The 16,928-nt window shown below is 38.5% G+C and overlaps 1 protein-coding gene across 1 annotated transcript in view; it reads left to right on the top strand.

Moving 5' to 3' along the window:
• Window positions 1–16,928, top strand: part of ZNF608 (zinc finger protein 608) — a 1,156,357-nt gene that overhangs the window by 745,892 nt on the left and 393,537 nt on the right. The gene's annotated exons all lie outside the window — the stretch shown is intronic.

Genomic DNA, 16,928 nt, shown 5'->3' with positions numbered 1-16,928 from the left:
AGATATCAACACTCACCACCACATGAGGATGAGATGGCCCTGGAGGCAGAAACCATTCCTCACTGGCCCAGAAAGATGCCAGAAATGAAATGCATGCTTCATAAATGTTTACTGAATACATGAGTGAGCAAATGAATGAATAAATGAATACACAAAGAAATAGCATTCTAATGATGTAAAAAAAAGTCATGTGTGAGAATGTTCCTGGAAATCCTGAAGAGTCAATGCCTTCCCACGGAGAAGTAAACCTTTTCAAGGTGGCTTAGGATTGGAGGTCAGGAGAGGACTTTGGATAATGAAATCGTTCTAGAAAATTCAAATTACCCTGGAGATGTACTAATCATACTCCAAGCCTGAATCTTAATGATACCTAAGAGAAGAAAGAAGTAAAACCGAACCCAGGGGTTTGTTCACCACCACCTAGTATATCGGCCATTCGTACATTGCCAACTTTTCTTTCTCCATCTCCCAACTAAGCAATCCTGAATTTGAGTGTGGGGTGTGTGTCAAGGAAAACAACAAATCTTAAAAGTCTGCCAGATGCACCCCTTTACATTGTTCCAGGCAAAGAATCCCATTTCTTTTGTTCAGTGGCCATCACTGCCCCACTTACATTAGAGTGCCAGATGAAGGCTATTCTGTGGCTGTGATTCAGAATTCCTGGCATTTACTACCCAGTTAATTGTAGCTTCCAATTAGTCTCTCCTGATAAGGAGAGGCAATGTTTGCTCACCGATGTGATCTTGTGCTACACACAAATTGGTGTGCAGAAACAGATTACTGCTTTGTGCTGCTGCAGCATCTTACTAAACTAAACCTGAAATTCAGATGGGAGTTTTTAGCCCTGGTTTGCTTAGTATTGCTTCAACCTTAATTTTGCAATTTACCACAAATCAGAGTTTACAGGGAAGGAGTGAGTCTTCCTTGGTGTGCCCTCTCTGCTTAATTTTTCTGGGCCTTCCCTAACAGCTTTGGTATTTCACAGGAAGACACATTTTATTAAATGGAGCCTTTGTGTCCTACATACATATATATGGATTCCACGACAATTTTACAGCTCTTTCAAAACCCAGTTTCAAGGGCGTTTAAGCAGGGAATATGAGTTTCATGAGCAATCAGTGTCTGAACAAGCCCTCCAGGTGATTCTGCTGCAAGGTCAAATTTAAAGTCCTTTAAAGATTCAAAGGTCATTGAGGAATATTGCCAAAGACCAGTGGTTCCCAAACTTCAATGCATCAAAATTATCTGAAGGGCTTGTTAAGACCCTGATTGCTGAGCCCCATCTCCAAGTTTCTGATTCAGTAGGTCTGGGATGCTGGCCAGGAATATGCATCTTTCAGTTCCCAAGTGATGCTGACACTGCTGGTCTGGGGACCACATTTTGAAAAACACTACAGAAAATTTAATCATTTACTTCTTTGCAATCTCTTGTAGCATTATTCCAGTGTTGAACTTTGGATGTAAAACAAAATCTAACAGGATCTTGGACCTCAGAAGAGTTCCATGGTCTCAAAATTTTAAATTTATAGAACTAAATGGAAAAACACTGAAGGTTTTAAGAGGTCAGAGGGAGACTTGTTTCTGATGCTCTGACTTTGAGAGAAATCTTGGGTATGAAGTAATCTGGAAATGCACTGTACGTTTGTACGGGACAGTACACAGATCTCTACTTCAATTTTTTGCCAGGCAGTTTGTATTAGAGAGGTTCATCTGTCCCCTAAAAAGAACAACTGTAGCACTAAAGGACTAGAAAGAATAAAGTATCAGAGATTGAGAAGAAGATGAGCCTGGTTGCCATTTTATCACTGACTTGCCCGGTGAGCAAATGTTTAACCTCCCTAGAAATCAGTTTCTCCTCTGTAAAATTCATTTAACAAATGTGCATTGACTCATCCGTATGCAGAACACCAAACTTCATCCTGTTGAAGAGACAAAGATAAATTAGACATCTTTCCTGAAGATAGACATGCATATAAATAGCTGCAGTATGTGGTAGAAAGTGAGAATGCCACTGAAAAAAGCACCATAATACTATGAAATGATGGTTCCTGTCACTACATCTTAATGATTCTTCCATTTTCTAGGCCCTGGCCTTGATAATTTAGAGTCGTCGTCTCCTTTCTTCCCAATTTCCACAAGCGCCTCAAAGTCCCATTGATCATCCCTTTGAAATTCCTCTCAGCATCGTTTCCTATCCTCCTCACAGCCTCAAGTCCTTCTCAGACCTTGTCACTTTACTCCACAATTTCTGCAGTACCAGAAACACAACTCTGGATGCCTGCCATCATCTTTCTTTCCAGGACCTCCTATAGCCTGTTACTAGATTCATCTTGCAAAAGAGGAGCTTGCATCCTCCTATCACAACTCTGCCTTTATCAGTTCCTGCTAGACTGCTCCACCTAGCATTCAGGCACCCTCCAAGTGCGTCCCTCTCCCATCCACCACAGCCTGCCTTTCCTCCCAAGCACTACTTCTCTCTCCTTCTAGACCTGGTCCCTCCTGTCTCACCAACACACTCCATGCACCAAAGCTCTGAGCCTTTACCAACATTCCACCAGCCTTTTAGAAGATCCCCCTTTCCTTTGACCCATCCACATTTGGTCCATCGTTCAACACCACCCCCTAAATGTTTTCTCTTAGTTCTCCAATCACAGTGTTTTCTCCTGCTCTGAATGTATACCACCTAGGTCAACAAGTTCATCACAGCGTCCTTGTTTCTTATTGTCTTTAGAGCCTAGAGGCATCTCTCCTTTGAGGGGAGGGATTAGGTCATTTACTTTTGAATTTCTTCCTTTCTCCTGTGCCCATTGCCCTACTCCCAGTTACACGGCACTCTGCTGCTCAGATACACAAATCAGCACAGGGTATGCAGCAGAAACTCTGGAAATGTTTGGTGGGTGAATGAAGTAAGGCAGTGGACATCTGTTGCTTTCTTTTTGCCAGGCTGGCATACAGTCACCATTCTGATTCCCATGCTTTCTTTCCTTATGGTTCTATGATGCTAAGAAATGTGGCCCAGTCCTGCGTAACTAGAATTCTGGATCCACTGGTCAGTCGTGATTGCTCACGGATGATTAAGTGGCTTAAGTCAGGCCAAGTGGAACCAGTGAGACTCAACTTGAAGCCTTTGTCATAACTACAGGATTAAAGAAACCCTCTATGTGCTGTTCTTGAAGATAACTGGATATTCATCTGCAAAGGCCGGCAGACATCTTAGCAGAGATAGCCTGCCTCAGAAACATGTCAACCCACAGAAAAGAGAAGTGGAGAGATGCAAGAAGACAGATTCCTAACACCACTGACCCCCGGAATTAAACTGTGCCTGAAGCCAGTGCCCTCAACCTTCAAAAGCCAATAAAAGCCTTATTTTCCTTAAGCTAGTTTGATTTGTTTTCTATCATTTACTGTCAAGAGAGACCTACTAATTTGAATAAAAATAATGAAAGCTGACAAATTGAGAATTTACTACACACTATGCTGAGTACTTACAGTAAAAAAAAATGCATTTAGTCTTTTGATAAAAGACCTTTTCGAAGTAATTGTGGTGAGTCAATAATAGTGGATGATTTTTTCTGGTTGAAATAGGGTACTGATAGCAAACTTTATATACCAGATGGTGTTACGGATCTCTCATGATAGATTTTCTAATCCTAAAATGTGGACAAGCATTGGAGAAAATGTCAAAAATTATATCTGTAGCTACGGAAATATATATGTATCATAGCACTTGTATCTGCCAAATACATTTTTACTCCATGTAATAAAACCAGTTATTTCATAAAAGAGTTGTATGAGTATGCCTTATGGAATATGTGGGTATCTCTGTAACTCAATTTTCTGAACATAATTAATTCATTTAATTACATGAAGGCTAATATGTATTTTTTTTTAATTTTATTTATTTTTTTATATAGCAGGTTCTTATTAGTCATCCATTTTATACACATCAGTGTATACATGTCAATGCCAATCTCCCAATTCATCACACCACCACTCCCACCCCCCACCGCTTTCCCCCCTTGGTGTCCATAAGTTTGTTCTCTACATCTGTGTCTCAATTTCTGCTCTGCAAACCTGTTCATCTGTACCATTTTTCTAGGTTCCACATATATGCATTAATATACGATATTTGTTTTTCTCTTTCTGACTTACTTCACTCTGTATGACAGCCTCTAGATCCATCCATGTCTCTACAAATGACCTGATTTCGTTCCTTTTTATGGCTGAGTAATATTCCATTGTATATATGTACCACATCCTCTTTATCCATTCGTCTGTTGATGGGCATTTAGGTTGCTCCCGTGACCTGGCTGTTGTAAATAGTGCTGCAGTGAACATTGGGGTGCATATGTCTTTTTGAATTATGGTTTTCTTTAGGTATATGCCCAGTAGTAGGATTGCTGGATCATATGGTAATTCTATTCTTAGTTTTTTAAGGAACCTCCATACTGTTCTCCATAGTGGCTGTATCAATTTACATTCCCACCAACAGTGCAAGAGGGTTCCCTTTTCTCCACACCCTCTCCAGTATCTGTTATTTGTAGATTTTCTGATGATGCCCATTCTAACTGGTGTGAGACCACACCTCATTGTAGTTCTGATTTGCATTTCTCTAATAATTAGTGGTGTTGAGCAACTTTTCCTGTGCTTATTGGCCATCTGTATGTCTTCTTTGGAGAAATGTCTATTAAGGTCTTCTGCCATTTTTTGACTGGGTTGTTTGTTTTTTTAATATTGAGCTGCATGAGCTGTTTATATATTTTGGAGATTAATCCTTTGTCCGTTGATTTGTTTGCAAATATTTTCTCCCATTCTGAGGGTTGTCTTTTCATCTTGTTTATGGTTTCCTTTGCTGTGCAAAAGCTTTTAAGTTTCATTAGGTCCCATTTGTTTATTTTTCTTTTTATTTCCATTACTCTAGGAGGTGGATCAAAAAAGATCTTGCTGTGATTTATGTCAAAGAGTGTTCTGCCTATGTTTTCCTCTAACAGTTTTATAGTGTCCAGGCTTACATTTAGGTCTCTAATCCATTTTGAGTTTATTTTTGTGTATGGTGTTAGGGAGTGTTCTAATTTCATTCTTTTACATGTAGCTGTCCAGTTTTCCCAGCACCACTTTTCTTTTCTCAATTGTATATCTTTGCCTCCTTTGTCATAGATTAGTTGACCATAGGTGCGTGGGTTTATCTCTGGGCTTTCTATCTTGTTCCATTGATCTATATTTCTGTTTTTGTGCCAGTACCATATTGTCTTGATTACTGTAGCTTTGCAGTATAGTCTGAAGTCAGAGAGTCTGATTCTTCCAGCTCCGTTTTTTTTCCCTCAACACTGCTTTGGCTATTCAGGGTCTTTTGTGTCACCATACAAATTTTAAGATTTTTTGTTCTAGTTCCATAAAAAATGCCATTGGTGATTTGATAGGAATTGCATTGGATCTGTAGATTGCTTTGGGTGGTATAGTCATTTTCTGAATATAATTAATTCATTTAATTACATGAAGGCTAATATGTATATTTTTTAAAATATCATTGGAGATATTTTACTAAAAGCAGAATTACAAAAGTTGTTATAAAACTTCTTTTTCAGAAGACAGTTGAAGTAAAATAAGGCTTTGGATGTGAATGATTTAGGATCTTCTGATGTAAAAGCCAGAGGCAAGCACCTTTATAAGAGATTGACACCTGGAGCTAGTACATACACACAGACACAAATTGACAAGATTTATAAAGGGTATTTTGGTTAACAAGGAGGCTTAAATTCCCACCACATTTATTTCTGTAATTACTTTTAGACTTGGGTTCTATCTGCAGTCTTTTAAAATGTCATTATTTTATACATGTGGACATGTAACATAAGTAGAAAGTCACACTAAAAATGAGAACAAATAAGAGCTTTGACTTGAATTTTAAGTTCATAAGATACGGTATTTTTGCAGGAAAGAATAAAAGGTCTTGGTAAAATGTCTTTAGCCCACGCTCAGTGAACTACCAGAGTTATTATAAGTTTTAGCTCTTTTCAACAGAATGGCTTGTTAACTAGGAAAAAAAGAGAAAAAAAAAAAAACCCTGTCTGTCTTATGAAAACCATTTTCTTTGCCTACTTAAAGTTGGTTGTCACATATACCATTAACTTTTAAACTCAGGGTCAGTTCACTTGTCATTACTCAAGAAAAAAATGTTATCTCCTCTGTTCAGACACATTTTCTGATTCTTGCGAAAGCCTAAACGTTTTGGTAACACCAAATCAGTAGTGAAAAAAGCCCTCCTCCATCACAGGCAGATATCCATACCTAGACTTGCAAAAAGAGCAAGAAAACAGAAACAAAAATAAAGGAGGGAAGAAAAGGAGAGGGAGAAAGGAATAGTTAAAGGACAGAGAACATCTTGCTGTGAGAGCACAGGGAAAGAACCCATGCCTTGTGCACATTCTTTCCATGGGCTACAGATGCCCTTGCATGCCCTCGCCATGTGTATTTTTCCTGTGATCATTGATGTCCAGATAGAGGCAACACTTTTATTTAGAACAACTACAAAGAACTCTGAAAGATCAGGCTCTCATGTAATTAGTATTAACAAGCCGAACATAAATTTAAATTCCTTCACCTTTAGGAAAGAAAAGGAAACTTATGATTGTGACATAGAGTTCTACTAGGGAAATCTGAAGAACCTTGATCACCAAATGTTTTCAGAGGCCAGGTTTCTTCAGTGTAGCCAGGCTGGAAAGGGGTAATGGAATCTTTTCTTAATGGTGATCATGCACTGGCTGTGAAATGTAATTTTAGAGCAAGCCACAAAGAAATAGTCATGGACCTGTTTGCAGTAGGGATCAGGGACTCTGAAATTTCTCAAAGACTCGAAATGTAAAATGACATTAACCTGCATGCAGTTCTAGACATGGCAGATCACTCAGCGGTGTTGAAGCAGCAGAATTTGGATATGCTAGCTGAGAATGTGGAGGAATCCAAAAGAGTGGTTGTCATTTGGTCAGAGTGAGGAAAATAATGGCAGAAGAAAACCACAGCTATAGATCAGAGAAGAGCCGTTAAGGGAAGCAACACATGGGAGCCAGAGCCTGCATCTGCCCTGAAGAGGGTCTGCCTCTGGAACATTAATGCACAGAACCATGCAAGTGTTTGAGCCAAGAGAATGCACCGTGAGGGATATCTTGTTTAATGGTCCTCAGATGCTTTTCCTGATACTGATCATAAGAATGGCAACAAAGTAGTTGTGCTTAAATTTGACTCAGGGGGAAAAAAATGTCTTAATCTCTGAGCCCAGACAGAATTTACAAATATTTATTTATATTGCATCACCTCTCTTGAATTGTCATTGTGCTAGAAAAGAATAAACAGTAGAATGCTGGGTGTAACCAGCCCATGAAATGTGCACAGAGTTTATAGCAGCAGCAAATATGCAAAGTCTGGTTAAGGCAATGACTAAGATTTCCATTTATCTTTCAAGTCAGAAAAAGTCAAAATTTTAAATCTCAAGAGATCTAATGGCAGGAATAGAACTTGCTAAACGGATTCATTTAATTTATATTGAGTGTGTTTTGCACTGTTAGAAACTCCAGGGACTATAAGGAAATCAAAGAGCTTGAGTTTTTTCTAGGGATACAAGATACACGTAGAAAGTTAACAGTGTAGCAACCATTTAAAACCACAATTTGAGTGATATCACAAAGCTGCAGTTGGTACCAACTGGCAATAAATCACTGCCTCAGAGCTTCCATTACTTTGCAGTCACCATATTATACTCGATCCCCACGTACTTAGACGTATGAGTTTTAACAAGTAGTGAAACTTCCCTGATTCTCAAGGTTTGCATCTCAAAAATGGGTGTTGGAATTGAGACCCACTCCCCTCTCAAACCTCCATGAATATTTGATGATTTCCAAGATCCTATTTGGACACTTTGATATATAATCAACCTTTCTTATTCTCCCATTAGGAAACCAACCAATATTTATATTGCTCTTTCTCTCTGAAATATGGAAGATCAAAGGGGAAATCAAAGTTGGAAGAGGTGAAGGAGCAAAATGAAACTTGCTTTAACATGATACCTATTTATGTCAGGTCAACTAGCGTCCCCAGTTTTGCAAATGAAAATTATAATGTATAGAACCTGTGAAGTCCACCTCTAGCCTTTTAACCTCAGAATCTCTATAATTTATTATATAATTAATACTTGAACTAGAAGGTGGAATGAAGAAATATAATTCCTGATTAAATTAAACATAAAACATATGAATTGTTTGAAATATAAAAAGATATAACGTAAAAAATGAAAATTCTGTTGTTTATTTAACTCTACTATGCCACTCAGATTTCAAACTGTATGAATCATTATTATCAATGGCAGCTTATGTATATCTCAAACAGTACTCTGTCATTCAGGCATAAAAACTGGAAGACTGTTATTCAATAGGTATAATTCTGTTAAGCTAGCTTTTTAAAAATTTTATTGGGATATAACAGATTTACAATGTTGTGTTAGTTTCAGGTGTACAGCAAAGTGAATCAGTTATACATATACATATGTCCACTCTTTTTTAGCTTCTTCTCCCCTACAGGCCGTTAAAGAGTATTGAGTAGAGTTCCCTGTGCTATACAGTAGATCCTCATTAGTTATCTATTCTATATATAGTAGTATGTATGTGTCAATCCCAGTCTTCCAGTTTATCCCTCCCCCCCTTACCCCCTAGTAACCGTAAGTTTATTTTTTACATCTGTAACTCTATATCTGTTTTGTAGACAAGTTCATTTGTAGCCTCTTTTTAGATTCCACATATAAGTGATATCATATGATATTTGTCTTTCTCTGTCTGACTTACTTCATTCAGTATGAGAATCTCTAGGTCCATCCATGTTGCTGCAAATGGCATTAGTTTGTTCTTTTTATGGCTGAGTAATATTGCATTGTATATATGTACCACATCTTCTTTATCCATTCCTCTGTTGTTGGACATTTAGGTTGCTTCCATGTCCTGGCTATTGTAAATAGCACTGCTATGAACATTGGGGTTCATGGTTTTCTCTGGATATATGCCCAGGTGTGGAATTGCTGGATCGTATGGTAACACTATTTTCAGTTTTTTAAGGAACCTCCATACTGTTCTCCATAGTGGCTGTACCAGTTTGCATTCCCATCAACAGTATAAGCTAGCTTTTTGCTTTTTATTTCAAGACTGGTTCTATGACATTTATAATTTAGCCAATGCTTTCAAATCATCTTATTGACTCCACCAGAGTAATCTCTCTCTTTCCTACTTTGTTTTCTTCCTTTATTTCTTTCACTTTAACAGATTTGATAAAGTTGAAGTGTCTATTTTCTTTTTTCCCACTTGAACTTAAAATAGTAGTAATAATATCACATGTGTAGTGCTAGGGGGAGACGTTCACATTTATTTATATTGCTCCATCGCTCTTAAGTTGTCATCGTGCTAGACTAAATGGTAAAACCTTGGACATAACCAGCCCTTGAAATGTACACAAAGAGTCTTTATCAGTAGCACATAAAAAAGCAAACTAAGGTACGGAAGATTAAGGGGACTTAGCAAAGTGACTCAGTCAAGCTTGTTTTCTAGGCCATTGCTCTAACTATAGGAACATACTAACTTTGGAGTGACAGAGCATACTACAGGAATTTAATATCATACTTTAACTTCTAAATACCAACTATTTGGCAAATAATTATGGAAAAGGCACATGACTTTAAGACATAATTCTCTTTTCATACCAATCATACACTTCTTAGCATAATTTTTCTTTTATTATGGAGCATTTTCAACTGTAGTACTTCCATTGATGATGCTAATCACTAAGTGTATTCAGTATCTCTGCCGTATAATGACATTGTTATGTGATATTGAAGAATTAAAATGTATGCCTAAGTAAACTGAGCACAGCTTTCACTTTAAAAGCGAGAAAGAAGAAGGAAGAAAGTAAGGGAGAGAGGGAGGGGGAGAGAGGAAGGAAGGAAGTTAGTCAGTCAGTCAGTTAGTTAGTTAGTTAGTTAAATAGCCAGGTAAAAAGAAATTGAAATAGCTTCTCCACTTTAACCATAAAGAACAGTTTTTTTTTAAGTCATTGGATTATGTTAGAACATTGCACAAACCTTCTGATTCTATCTTCTTACAGTTCTTTCGTGGCTTCATATAACACTATAAGCATCTCTGGAGTAATTTTAAGTAGCACATGTGAAGTATGTCATTGAGAATTTATGGGTAGTATTTATTGGAGTCACTGAATTGTCTCCATGAAATTTTTAACAACTGTAACCTCACAAATGATCTAGCAGATTTGCAGTATACAAGAATCTCAATTGCTAGAATTCTGAAAGGTATAGTGAAACTCAGATATTCAGAATCAATAGGGTGAGCTGTATATTTGGCTATAGAAATGAGACTGTTAATTTTGTATCAAATTGACAGAACCACAGGATGCCCAGATATCTGGTTAAACTTTATTTCTAGGTGTTTCTGGATACGAACTTTGAATTGGTGAACTGGGTGAAGGACATGGCCCTCTCCCGTGAGAGTGGGCATCATTCAACCCACTGAGAGCCTTAATAGAACAAAAAGGTGGAGGAAGGTTGAATTCACTCTTTGCCTGACTGCTTAACCCAGGACGTTGATCTTCTCCTGCTCTCCATGGTTCTCAGGCGTTCAGACTGGGACTGGAAAATATACCATCTGCTCTCCAGCTCTCAGCCCATTGAACTACACCGTCAGCTTCCCTGGGTCTCCAGCTTGCAGAGAGCAGATTGTGGGACTTCTCAGTCTCCATAATCATGTGAGCCAATCCCTTACAATAAATAGATAAATATAAGATATATATATATATCTTCTATTGGTTCTGTTTCTCTGGAAAACCCTGACTAGTACAAGGGGAAAGAGGCATCCAAATAATTCAGAAGTATATAATGGAGCTCCCTGATTTGCCTAGAAGAGGAATCAGTTATGTCTTTTATGCTGGAAGGATATCCTACTTCCCAATAGGCGGGGAGGAGCATGCATGTAGCTTGTACATTCAGTAAGCAAGCTCACGGTTGAGAATCTACCAGGTATATGCTAGCCACTAATGATAACAAGAAAAAGGCATAGTGACTGCCCTCAAGGAACCTAGTGTCCGAGTTTTAAGATGACCCACTCTCTGCCTTAATTGAAGGTGATAGAGGAAGTATTCATTCATTTCCTCATTTGGGATTAATTAGGTACCTAATACAGTAAAGGCTCTGTGTTTTGTGCTGCTTATAGTGTAGTGAACAAGGCAGGCTTGACTTTTGCTCTCATAGAGTTGACCCTCAGGGTAAATAGATAAGTAAGTATTTTGTCACCATTGCTCTCTTTGTTAAAAAGGAAGAGCAGGGCTTCCCTGGTGGTTGGTGGTGCAGTGGGTGAGAGTCCGCCTGCCGATGCAGGGAACACGGGTTCCGGGAAGATCCCACATGCTGCGGAGCGGCTGGGCCCGTCAGCCATGGCCGCTGAGCCTGCGCGTCCGGAGCCTGTGCTCCGCAATGGGAGAGGCCACAACAGTGAGAGGCCTGCATACCACAAAAAAAAAAAAAAAAAAGGAAGAGGAGAGTGCTAAGAGAGGATGTGTGGACAGACAGCACCTTGGCTGGGGGGAGGGGAATGCTGAGCTATCTAAAGGATAAGTTAAAGGTGGCTCTCGGGGAAGAGGAGAAGTGTTTGGGGGAGAACATTCCAGCCAGAATGAAAAGCATTTGTAAAGATTGTGAGGCCGGAACTGAAAGGCAAAGGTGGCTGAGTTAAAGTGGAAGATGGGGGTTATGTGAGGTGAAGACAGAGAGAGAAAGGCCAGCCTATGCAGAGCCGTACAGGCCATGTTAAGGATTTCTGTCTTGATCCTAACAATCTCTGAAGGGTTTCAAGCAGAAAAATGATGAGATCAGATTTGTATCACTTAAAAGTTTTCCTGCCTTCTCTGTGGAGAATGGATTAGTATTCAGAGGTACAAAGCTATTGTACAAGTCCTGGTATTCATGGTATGATGGAGGAGATGGCCAAAAAGTGTACAGATTCAAGAGATATTTAGGAGGGAAAATGGACAGCAGAGAGTAAAGGATTGAACATGGGGGTAAGGGAAAGGCTGGTACCAAGGATGACTTCCAGGCTCCTGGCGTGGTTGGTGGGGTTCTTCACTTAAATGGAGAGAAGCAAGATGGGGGGCAAGGTGAGCTGTGGCAAGTCAGGGAGAGGACAGTATTGAGGAGGACTCCAAAGTGTTAGTCTGGGCAACTGTTGCATTTAGCACAAGACGCCATGAATGTGTGTTAATGGCTTTTGGGGGAGAATGGATTTTCAGTCATTGTCAAGCATCATAATATCATTTCATAATTTGTGTGCATTCATTACTGTACCATACATCAACAATTTAAGACAAATATAGCCTAATCAGTTATATTTAGCAAGATTAGTTAATATTAGCAATATTTGTCACTCACTTACAGTATAACATTGTTCATTGACTCTTCCTTCCCACCTCTCCCTGACTTGCTTCCACACGATTGTGTCCTCACTTTATCTGGATGATGATATGGAAAGAGATGATCATTGAGGTTAGACTCCATGGTTCAAATCTTGGTGCTATCACTTGCTAATTGTATGATTGTGACAAGTTGGTCAAACTCCCTATATCATATCATATATGATATATCATATATCATATATATATCATATATCATATATATCATATCATATATATCATATGTATCATATTATATTTATTGTAATATAAATACTATTCATATTATTCACCTATAATAATACCTACTACAGGAGATTAGTGACATTTTAATAGGAAAATCTATCTAAAAGGTCTGATACAGTACTTAGCCTATGTTAGACACTCAAAAAAAAAAAAAAAAGGCTACTGCCATATAGTCTCAGAGTGTCCTTGCCCCTCTCCTGATACCCTCTTATCCGGCAAACCAAGACGGTAGATGTAGCTCTCCAGCCTCCCCCTTTGTGGAGAGTAGAAAAGGAGCACCATTCTAATTTGAGCCTAGTTTGCATGTCTCACAGGGGGCCTCCCTACCTCCCTACCTCCCTCTCCTACTGTTTGGCCTGTCCCCTCTCCAAAGGACATGACACCCTCTCCCCCAAGACAACTGCTGAGGGCAAGAATTTCATCCCCGTATTTCTTCTGTTTACACTTACTCTCTTTAGAAACAAAAGGAGAGCAGGTCTTTTATTAAACACAGGGATATACCACAATAGGAGGACACATCAGAGTTTCCTCAGGCCCCCTTTGCCTGGACTGGAGGTAAGCCCCTGACTGCACTACTTTCATTTTCAGGAAAGTGTGCAGACCCAGAAATGGTATCCTGGCCTTGGGTGTCCCAAAATGGTTTTGGCTGAGACATTTGAGTAGTTGTTTATGTGGACATAGCGTTAGTTTCAGCTGCCAATTTTAGAGTTAAATGGCTTACATCACTACAAAATTTTAGCAGAACATGTTTTCCAAAATAAATGTCATTAAATCTACATTCCCACCAACTGATGAGAGACTTGAACTCAGCAAATATGGCGAAAACAGCAGATCAGCAAAAGTAAGAAAAACACATGCTCCCTTCATATGGTAAAAATGACTCTTCCTTCGTCTCCAGAAAACACATCTACTTGGCGAATGAGCAAAGTGAATTCTGCTTCTGCTGAATGTAGGGAATTCATAAAAGGTATCTGCTTGTTTCCAGTTCAAGTTGCATGAGAAATTATTGAATTTACATTTCCATGACTTAACTGTACATTTTTAAATTAACAGTGAGTATCTCTTTATTTTATATTAATAATTTTAAAACAAACCTATTCTAAAGTCCTCAAGAAAACAGTTTTGGCAAGTCAGTCAGGGCAACAGTATCCCTGAGGAAATTTGCACTAGGAGTCTTGCAAATAATTGAAGTAGTGTCTTCTGGAGCTAAGGGTCCTACCTATCTTCAGGGCAGTTATCTTTATAGTTCTGAGAGTTAACGAGCCACCAAGTGATCATTTAAGGGCTCCTTTCACAGTAGTGGCCATATGAGTTTGTCACTGTGATGACATTTCTTAGAAAATCATCTCAATTTGTACCTTCTACTTTGAGAAGAGGGAAAAAAAAAGAAAAACCTTTATACCTTATTTCTACCCATTACCTCCATCTGGGATACAAGCAGTGTCTGATCAAACATATGGCACATAAACAGTAATTTAATTAAATGTGAACAAAGCCTTTTCATGTACCATATTTAAATTTTGAAATGTAGCCCAGTTTTCCTTCTATTTAAAATACATGAAACAACATGCAAAAAAAAAAAAAAAGTCACATTGTTAATGACAGATGTGATGATATGTACAGAGCCCTTGCAGCGTGATATGGCCTGGCTCCGTCTATGTAGGTAGGCTATTTTGAATGTACTCCACCTTGGCACTCAATAGAGTTGAATATTTTTGTCCTGACCAACCTATCATTTTAATAAAATTGCAAGCATAGCTTCGTTGTGATTTCATCCAGTTCTAGCATCTGAAATGATTTGATTTAAATGATGCTAGGGTGTTTAAAGCCCAACCACGAGCTAACCAGGAATGTTTATTTAAAGTTGTATATTCTCTTAGAAGTTCCTGGGCAAATCAGAGAACAAGTATAAGTTTGAAAAAAGATGAGTTTTAGACACTGCCTGTTCAGAAGATTTAAAATGCATGTAGCTAATTACGAGTATTCCTACAACAAAACAGGAATTTGACTAAGGACTCACATAATTTTAATAAAATTAAAACCAACTATCCTGCCATAAAGTTGGCCAAAAAGAGTGAAAATAAAAACAGATTATGAGAATCCTGAAATATTTGTTTATTTCTCTTAATAGAAATAATCAGAATTCTACAAAGATCCTAGTTGTACTATACAAAGTAAAATGCTTGAGGCAGATAAAATGATGTATATAAAAGATCATCCAGTAGATTGTTTTAATTTTTAAACAAAAATTAGAGCCTTAACAGTTTAAAGCAAAGTAATTCACATCTCTTTTATTCCAACTGCCCAGTTACACACCTTAACCCAAGCATCACACTCCTTATAATGAAATGGATTCCTCACAACTATGGGCCTGATTCACACACAGTAAATTCAGATTAAAAACCTACCTGGAACTTTCCTTTAGTAATATAATTAGGTCCAAGACTAAAAGTATAATAAGGCTTTCAGAATGGGAGCTCTCAGACTGCATGTTCTTACTACTCCATCTGACCAAGTGTCATGTTTTATATATACACTTAAAACTTTTGATTCAGTTGTTCATTCTTCAGCTGCCATCTTCTAGAGATCATAGGATAAAAAAAGACCAATGAAATTCAAAACATGTTGTGCCGAGCACTTTTTTCCATAAATTTTTAAACCCATGCCTATGGCAAAGGAAATAAAATCCTTGTGTTTCTGAATCATTTACACTTAACTCACCAAAATGCTCTTTTTAAAAAGAGAACCGACATCCAGCAAGTCTTCTGAACCTTTTATTTTTCTTTTACATATTAGTCCCATCTTGTCGACTCACAGTTCCCAAGGTTCAAGGTTGGTTCACAGCTTTGAACCCATATGCTGAGAATCAACTTGAAACTTCACAAAACAAACATGCTTTGCTGTGACCTCCTCTGAGAATAATTCCAGTCGAGCTTTGGGTGTGACATTTTGTCACTTCTACTTCAGTTTTGAGTTAAAGTGGGAATAAATGAGGCAAGTGGGGGGAAAAAAAAGAAACTTTAAAAAGAAGAAAGGGAAGAAAGAGGAAATGACTAATTCGCTTGGGATGTGGTGCATAGAAAGAATTCTGGACCAGAAGTAAGGGGAGGCCTTGCAGCTGCTGCTCTCAGCTCTAACACTAGCAAGGGTGTAGCTTTGTATAATGGTTACCCGTCCAGGGTGGGCAACGAAATTCACAATTATAAAAATGAGAGGGTTAGAATTTACAAAGTCAAATGAGATGATTATTATGTTTCCTTCTGCCCCTGACATTTCTATTATTTTATGGATTTATCTGTGGACAGTAAAGCCAGCCAAGCCACTCAAGGAGCTCAGTGATCATGCGAATTGCCCCAAACTGGCCCTTCCTCTCCCTCTAGTGCTGCCTCTGCTCTCCATTCCCCAAGCTGCCCCTGAACACTTCTTTGACCTCTAGGCTGCTCCAATCCCTCCAGCTCTGCGTTCCTATAGATCCACTTCTATTTCATGTTCCAATTGATTTATTTCTATTTCATGTTCCTGTTGACCCACTCCTCTGAATCTTGGATCTTAGCTCCATTCTACAGTCTGTTCTTGAACATGAATTGGTTCCTTTTGTACTCGTGTGGGATTTGGCCCCAGAACACCCTCCATGGTTTGCCGTCTCTGAACCTCTTCTTGTTTTCAGTCACAAAAGACCAGAATCCTGCCTCAAATGTCTCTAAAAGTCAGTGTGTAAATATCGTGAGAATTGTTTCAGAGTTAACAGAAGCTTTGGTCAGCTGTGAACCTAGACAATCAAACATTAATCCGCGATGACGTTTACTCAAGTATTGTGGTCTAGAGGCATAGGTAAGCTGGGTGGGAAAAAAATTATTTCCAGCCTACTGACATGAACATACAGGAGCTTTTAAATAGATATGTGTTTAATACATTTTACTTGAAAGATCACGGGATCATCAAAAGTTCTGAAGGATATCCTTTGTCCTTTTCCTTGGAAAAATTAGCCTATTGGCTTTGACACAATGTTCCGTACACATGGGCCAACCTGGGGCTAGTGTGCTGACCTTGAAGTATTTTCATTTAAGGAACATAGAGTTAATATGATATATAAGTCCTCTGACTAAGCATCTTCACATTCCAGAGACTCCGTTTATGCTTGTGATGATTTTGATGGTTTTTTGTCATTTCTCATGTTTATCACTTTAAAGATTTTG

This window comes from Stenella coeruleoalba (genome assembly GCF_951394435.1).
Source record: "Stenella coeruleoalba genome assembly, chromosome: 3".
In the NCBI taxonomy this organism is placed as follows: Eukaryota; Metazoa; Chordata; class Mammalia; order Artiodactyla; family Delphinidae; genus Stenella; species Stenella coeruleoalba.
The sequence above is the reverse complement of the archived record's forward strand: the minus strand, read 5'-3'. Positions and strand labels throughout refer to the sequence as shown.